The following is a 7,052-nucleotide window of genomic DNA, read 5'->3' as shown; positions in this document are numbered from 1 at the left end:
CAGTGTGGATCGGCGGCATCGATCAGTATGTCTCGATCGGTCCGACCGATCCGGCACCAAACTCTCCCGAACGCTATCAGATCTTTGGGTGGTGGTGGCCGACCGATCCAGAGGATCAGAGCATATCAGATCTGGATCGGCCGACCGATCCGGGCATCGCCCCGATCGGTCCGAGACCGATCGAGTTCGATTTCGCCGAATCGATTTGACTTCATGCCAAACCTCACACAACAACTCTAAACCAATGCAAATCACACTAATATAAAACTACTAACATTCTAAACCTGGCATACTACATAGTGCATGGTTTACTATCTCATAACACTTAACAAGCAAAACTGAATAATGAAAACTAAAAATGCAAAGTGCTAATACTGAAGTAAAACTGTTTAGATCCCAAAGATCTTTATTCCAACTCCTGCCCACATACATCTTGATAGCATTGCCCTCCAGCCTCCGCTATTGATCCACTTTTCCTTTACCTTTATCTGCAGTATAAGAAAAGTAGTATCTATAAGCTAAAAAGCTTAGTAAGAAACCATCTACCTCACAAAACATGCAACGATACAAATATGATTTTAAATCATGCTGTTTAAAACATATGCTGGATATACTGAATAAACTAAGCATGGCATGGCATATAAGCATACAATCATGGCATATCTAAAGCTGAACATAAAGTCATCATGCATATTCACAGGGAAAAACTAAGCTGATACTAAGAACTGAGCTACGCTAATACTGAGCTACTGCTAGAACTGTACTGAATTCACGAACTAATTTGTGAAAGGTTGAAAACCGTATACATATAATAAGTGAAAATACTAAACATGCTGCTGAGGGGCCCGGCAACTGTACGTGCTATGCGCGCATCTCTAACTAGACCCGGGGTTGCAAGTCCTGAATTTAGTAGAGCTACTAGGTTATCTAAACCTAGGGATCGACTATGGGAGCCCAGCCCAATGGATATCTAATCCAGTACAGTACCAACTGAAAAGTAAAATACTGAGTATAGCTAAACTGTTCTAAATTGTTGTTTCTAGGTTATCTGAACCTAGAGCTAGGTTGTCTGAACCTAGAGGCGACTGTGGGAGCCCACCCATTGGACCGTAGTCCCATATAAGCTAGAATAAACTGATTTACTAATTTAGATGCTTCTAATGCATTCAACCGTGCTAATAAAAATGCCTAAGTTGCATTCTTTTCTAAGCTGGTTATTTAATCGAACACCTAGTGCGCTGTAACTCCCCTCTCTATTAGGGAGACTACCTTTAGGCACCCAACAGCATCTAAACCTCCAACTGAAGGAGAAAAGATGTGTCCGGCCCATCTAAAGGTACTCACTAAATCCCTAAACCTGCGAGGAGGGTTAAATACACCCTATGTGTCGAAAACATACGCATATAACTAAACTAATGCACAGAAAAATCACACGGTAGCTATTATACTGCAGGCGAGGGGTTTCTTGCCTCCGGTTTGTAATTTCTTACGATTCTATTCGCTAGAATTCTGGTGGAGATGACCTTCTCGACGATCCGCTCACGTCTTCGCGTTCCTCTCGCGGAGAAGAACCTCTTTCGTGTTGGAGTCGTCACCGGAGGATGATCCGAGAGTCCTTGGGGCTTGGGCGCCGAGAGAGGAGGAGGAAGAGGTGTGGGCGGCGGTGAGGTTTTGGAAGAGGATAGGTCACGGTGAAAAAAAAATAACCTCCTCACTTGATTAATTTTCCTATTTATATTAAAGACTTAATTCGCCCAACTCCAATATAAATTTTATTGGTTCCCTTTCCTTTCAGCACGGCCCTGCTGGGTTCAACCGGTTACTAACATTATCCCTAAACCATAGGTCTCGGGTTCGATTCCCGCCTAAGCTATTTTGCGGTTCTATTTATTTTTGCTGCTTCCGCTACTCGGAAAATTCCAGAAAAATATCTAAAAATTCCAGAAAAATCATAGAATATTTATAATGCAGTTTCGAGAATTTTCGAGCGTTACATAGGAGATCAAGTATGACCCATTTTTGGGGGTCAGAGGATATATTGGGTGACTTGATCAGTTGTTCTGGAAACTCAAATAAGAAGAATTTTCAGTCATGGATAATTATAAGATCTGAGCTTTGATTCAATCATTGTCAAGGTATCCTAAGGTGGTAGCACACCATATATGGGGGCGCTTTGAATGGTGCATCTCATATGTAGAATTATGTGTGGAGTTATTTCACCATGAGTATCTAGAGGAAGATCCTGAAGAATCTGAGGAGGATCCAGAGGAGGAAGAAGATTTGATTATAGACCAATTGGAGAATTTTGAAGTTTGTCTATTTGAGATTGCTCCAGATCAGTTCAGGTTGAAAGGGATTATGTTAATCATTGCAATACTATTTTCCCTAGTGGGAGTGATGTTAATTTATCTATTTTATTGAGTTTTATTATTGTTACCGTCGTTATGTATGAACAATATTAGTTTATTTAGTTTATGAGTTAGGTAATAGTTTTTTATCGTTATGTACCAACAGAATTATTGTATGAAAAGTTATGTTATATATTAACAAACTTGAAATTGATTAATTCATGTTTAATCTAATGATTAGTTCATGTGTTGGGATGTGTGTAATAGAATTGATTAATGTTAATTTGATTGGATTATACAAATTATGAGTGGAAATGTAGTTATTACTTGATTTGTAAACTAACTTAAATTAATATTGAGTCAATCATAAATTGTATGCATATGAATTACACTAAATATTAAATAATATGTTTATTTATATTAGATCATGACAACTAAGAACATAATAGCTAGACTCAATAAGAGAGATAAATTATATAGGAATAACTACAAGATCTGACACCTTAAGATATAATATGTTCTTGAGGAACAAGAAGTTCTATAAGCTATAAATAAGTTTATAGAAGAACCTGCTAATGGGTCTACAACACAACATAAACGTGACATTGATATCTATAAGGCATGGAACAAAAATGACTCCACTGCTAAGGGAATATTAATTAGTTCAATGGTAGACGACTTGATATTTAAGTATGAGTCATTATCATCTGCTCATGCAGTCTGGGTTGCCCTGAGAGAAAAGTACAATGGAGTTAACTTGCGTAAGTTACGTCAGCTATTTATGAAGTTTAACAACTACCAAAAATGCCTGAATGTTACCATGACCCAATATTTGAGGGAAATGGTTAATATGATTTGAGAGCTAAAGATTGTTAGTTATGAGTTGACTGATGAATAACATGTTCAAATAGTAATTTGTTTCCTTCCTGATTCTTGGGAAACGATGAAACAAAATTTTACTCACAGTGAAAGTATCAAGGTTTTCATTGATGTCTCACGTCATGTTGAACTTGAGGTGGAGAGAATAGAATCCGTAAGGATTTCTGGAAAAGCTTTTGTAGCTGAAGGTTCTGATTCTAAGAATAAGAAAAAATGATTTAAGAAAGGAAGGAGAAAGAGAAAAGAAGCTAGAGTTATTGCTGGGCAAGACCCAATTAAGAAGAAAGAAAATAAGTATGGAAAGAAACCTCAAAGTAAGCTGACTTTCTATAACTATAATAAGGCTATTTTGTTCAGGATTGTACTGAGTCAAAAAAGGTAGATTCATATTTAATTTCTTTTCATAAGCTTATGTTGTTAGTTCAGTGTTATTAGCTGATTCATATCATTTGTAAATTATAGATCCAGGAGCAACGAACTATGTATCTTGTGATCTAGCTACATACGTGGAGTACCATTGAGTACCAATTGACAACGAATGGATATATATATGGGAAACAATGCAAGGATTGAAGTTAAAAGAGTTGACACTTGCAAACTCAACCTACGTGGTGAAGTATCTTATTTTTACATGGTGTCTTTTATGCTCCTGAGATTTGACGAAATTTGGCTTTCATTACTTGTCTTCTTGATTTGGGTTGTTGTATAAACTACTTTAGTCAATGCATAGAACTTTGAATTAACTCTGTATTAATTGGGTGCGATTATGTGACGAATAGTTTTATGGTTCTTGATGTAGAACATGATATTAATTATGGTATTAATGGTTGTTTTTTAACATTGTTCTTACTAGTGATGCTGATATTAATAATGAAATTTGGCATGCTAGACTTGGACATATTTGATTTGAATGAATAGATTAGTTAAAAAGCGTCTATTAGGCGCTCATGCTAAGATTAACTTGTCTATATGTGAGTGTTGTCTTGCTGAAAAAGTAAATAGTAAATCATTTGGTAAGGCTATTAAAGCTGAACCACCATTGCAATTAATTTATTTGGATATTTGTGGTCCAATGAATGTGAAAGCTAGACATGGAGGTTTCTATTTCATTATATTTATTGATTACTTTACATGTTTCAGTCATGTATATTTGATTTCTCATAAATTTGAAGCATTAGATTGCTTCAAACGTTATTTGAACAAAGTTAAGAATCAATTAGAACGTAAGGTTAAACCTTATACACTGACTGTGAGAGTGAATATTTGTCTGATCAGTTCAAGATAATGCATAGTAATAAAGGGATTACTAGATATCTAACTATCCCTAGAACTCTACAGAAAAATGAGATTGCTGAAAGAAGAAATCGAGTTCTTCTAGATATGATTAGGTCTTTGATAACTAGGCTAATTTGTCAATTTCCTATTGGGGAGATGCATTATTAGCTACAATATATATACTTAATTGAATGTCTTCTAAATATGTTCCATTTACTCCATATGAACATTGGATAGGCAGAAAATCATATTTAAGTAATATGAGACATTGGGGATTAGCTATTTATGTTCATGATAAGACTCACAAATATAAAAAATTAGGACCCAAGGTAAGAAGTATATCTTTATAAGGTATTCTGATACTTCTAAGGGTTATGTCTTCATTGGCGAGCAACAAAATGAAACCATCTCTAAAATAGAGTCAAGAGATATTACTTTTCTTAAAACTGAGTTCCCAACAAGGGGTGAAGTTGATAATATAATTTCTTTTTTTTTTGCAATAGAAGAGAATGATAATGTTCCTTTATCAATGGGCGAAATATTATAAGAGATGTCTGAATCTAGTCAGCTCAGTAGGAGTGATTTATCAATTAATAAGATGATTTCAAACAATTCGACCAACAAAGTAGTTGTAAGATTATTCCTCAGAGAATATTTGATGTTGAGAATGATGCATTAATGATTCTCTCAGTTAATGATGAGGAACCTCAAACGGTTGAGGAAGCATTAAGATGCTTAGTTAGAAAAAAAAATAGAAAATTACAATGGATGAGAAAATTGAGTCTATGAGAAAGAATCAAGTTTGAGATTTAGTTGATCTTCCTTCGGGCTGAAGGGTTATTGGAAATAAGTGGATTCTCAAAATTAAGAGGAAAGTATATGGATCGATTAATCTATACAAAACTCGACTAGTTACAAAAGGATATACCAAAATAGAGGGTATTAATTTTGAAGAGATATTTTCCCTATTATGAATTTTGTGTCAATACGTGTCATCTTAGCTATAGTAGACATTTTGACTTAGAAATACATTAGATGGATGTAATCACCACTTTCCTTAATGGTAATATTGACGAGGAAATCTATACGACATAACTAGAAGGAGGTTATATTGTTGTAGGCTAAGAGGATAGAGTATGTAGAGTTAAAAAATCTATATATAGTCTAAAACCAGCATCAAGATAATGAAATATAAGATTAATAAATTCATTTTATCTTTTGTTTTTGAAATGATCAATGAGGATCATTATTTACCTAAGAAAGGAAAAAGGAAGTTGTTCATCTTATCATTATATGTTGATGATATGCTAATAACTGAAAATTACATAAAGTTTATGATAGAAGTCAAATCATGACTTTGATCATAATTTAACATAATAGATATGGGAAAAGTTGAGTATATCTTAGGAGTAAACATCATTAGAGATCGATCAAAAAGATTTTTGATTTTGTCTCAAGAGACTTATATCATTAATATACTATAACATTTCAATATGTCAGATTGGTAGTCCTTGTGACTAGATTCTAATATAATTTTTATGCCTAGATCCTAATATGGTCTTTGTGACTTAGCTTGGAAAACTGGGAGATGTTGGTAGTGGGGAGGGTTGTGGCAGTTGCAACTGTAGGACCGTTAGATTCAATAGAGGGGGGGTGAATATTCATCAAAACATGGGTTAAATCATTAGTGCTAACCGCACCAACAGCAACTACTGAGCAGTTGCTTGCCACACTCCACACAGCCCACTACACTCCCTTTCCTTAAAGGGAGTTCATGCAAGTGAAAAGAGGGTTATTGAAAGTGAGGAGGAGAACTTTGACCCTGTGTGGAGAAGAGTGCATCATTTTGATAGAAGAACATTCAAGTTTGAGACAAGGGATTTAGTTTGTGGATATGTCGAGGAGGTTCACTGGGATTTTCTTGTAGACGACAAGCACAAAGATTATTCTTCGTCTTCAGTAGATCACTTCGAGAGATCACTGTAAGTTTTTACAAGCTTCAAATTATGTATATCATGCTTTAGAATTGCTACAGTAGGTGTTGGAGTGTATACTGAAAGCCTAAGCTTTGTAAACATTCATTATGAATAAAGAATCACATTTGGTCAAATTTTCTACATTTAGTTGTAGTTGTTCAATTAATTTATATTGTAGATAATATAGTATGTGGTGTCACATACAGAAGATGATATTATCAGTACCTTATAAATTATAAATAGTAGCTCACGACCAAAATGGAAAGGAACAAACCATTAGAAGGTCGTAGTGTAATTAGGTAGCAGTTTATCTTGACTGTATAATTACACTAGTACACTCAGAGTGTATTGAGTAGGACCATTTGAGGTCGTTTCTTTTATACTGACTTTATAAAGAAACAAAGACCTCGGTTATTATGGAAGTGTGTGCTCTTAATCCTAATATAATAACAAGCACATATATTTGATATTTATTTCTTTAATTTATCAATGGGTGAGATTTAGTTCGATAAATCAATAAGCCCGATAAATTGGGAAATGATATCACTTATAGTGTGTGTTGTTGATTAGAGAA

The sequence above is a fragment of the Zingiber officinale genome, chromosome 2A, assembly GCF_018446385.1.
Source record: "Zingiber officinale cultivar Zhangliang chromosome 2A, Zo_v1.1, whole genome shotgun sequence".
Classification (NCBI taxonomy): domain Eukaryota; kingdom Viridiplantae; phylum Streptophyta; class Magnoliopsida; order Zingiberales; family Zingiberaceae; genus Zingiber; species Zingiber officinale.
The sequence above is the reverse complement of the archived record's forward strand: the minus strand, read 5'-3'. Positions refer to the sequence as shown.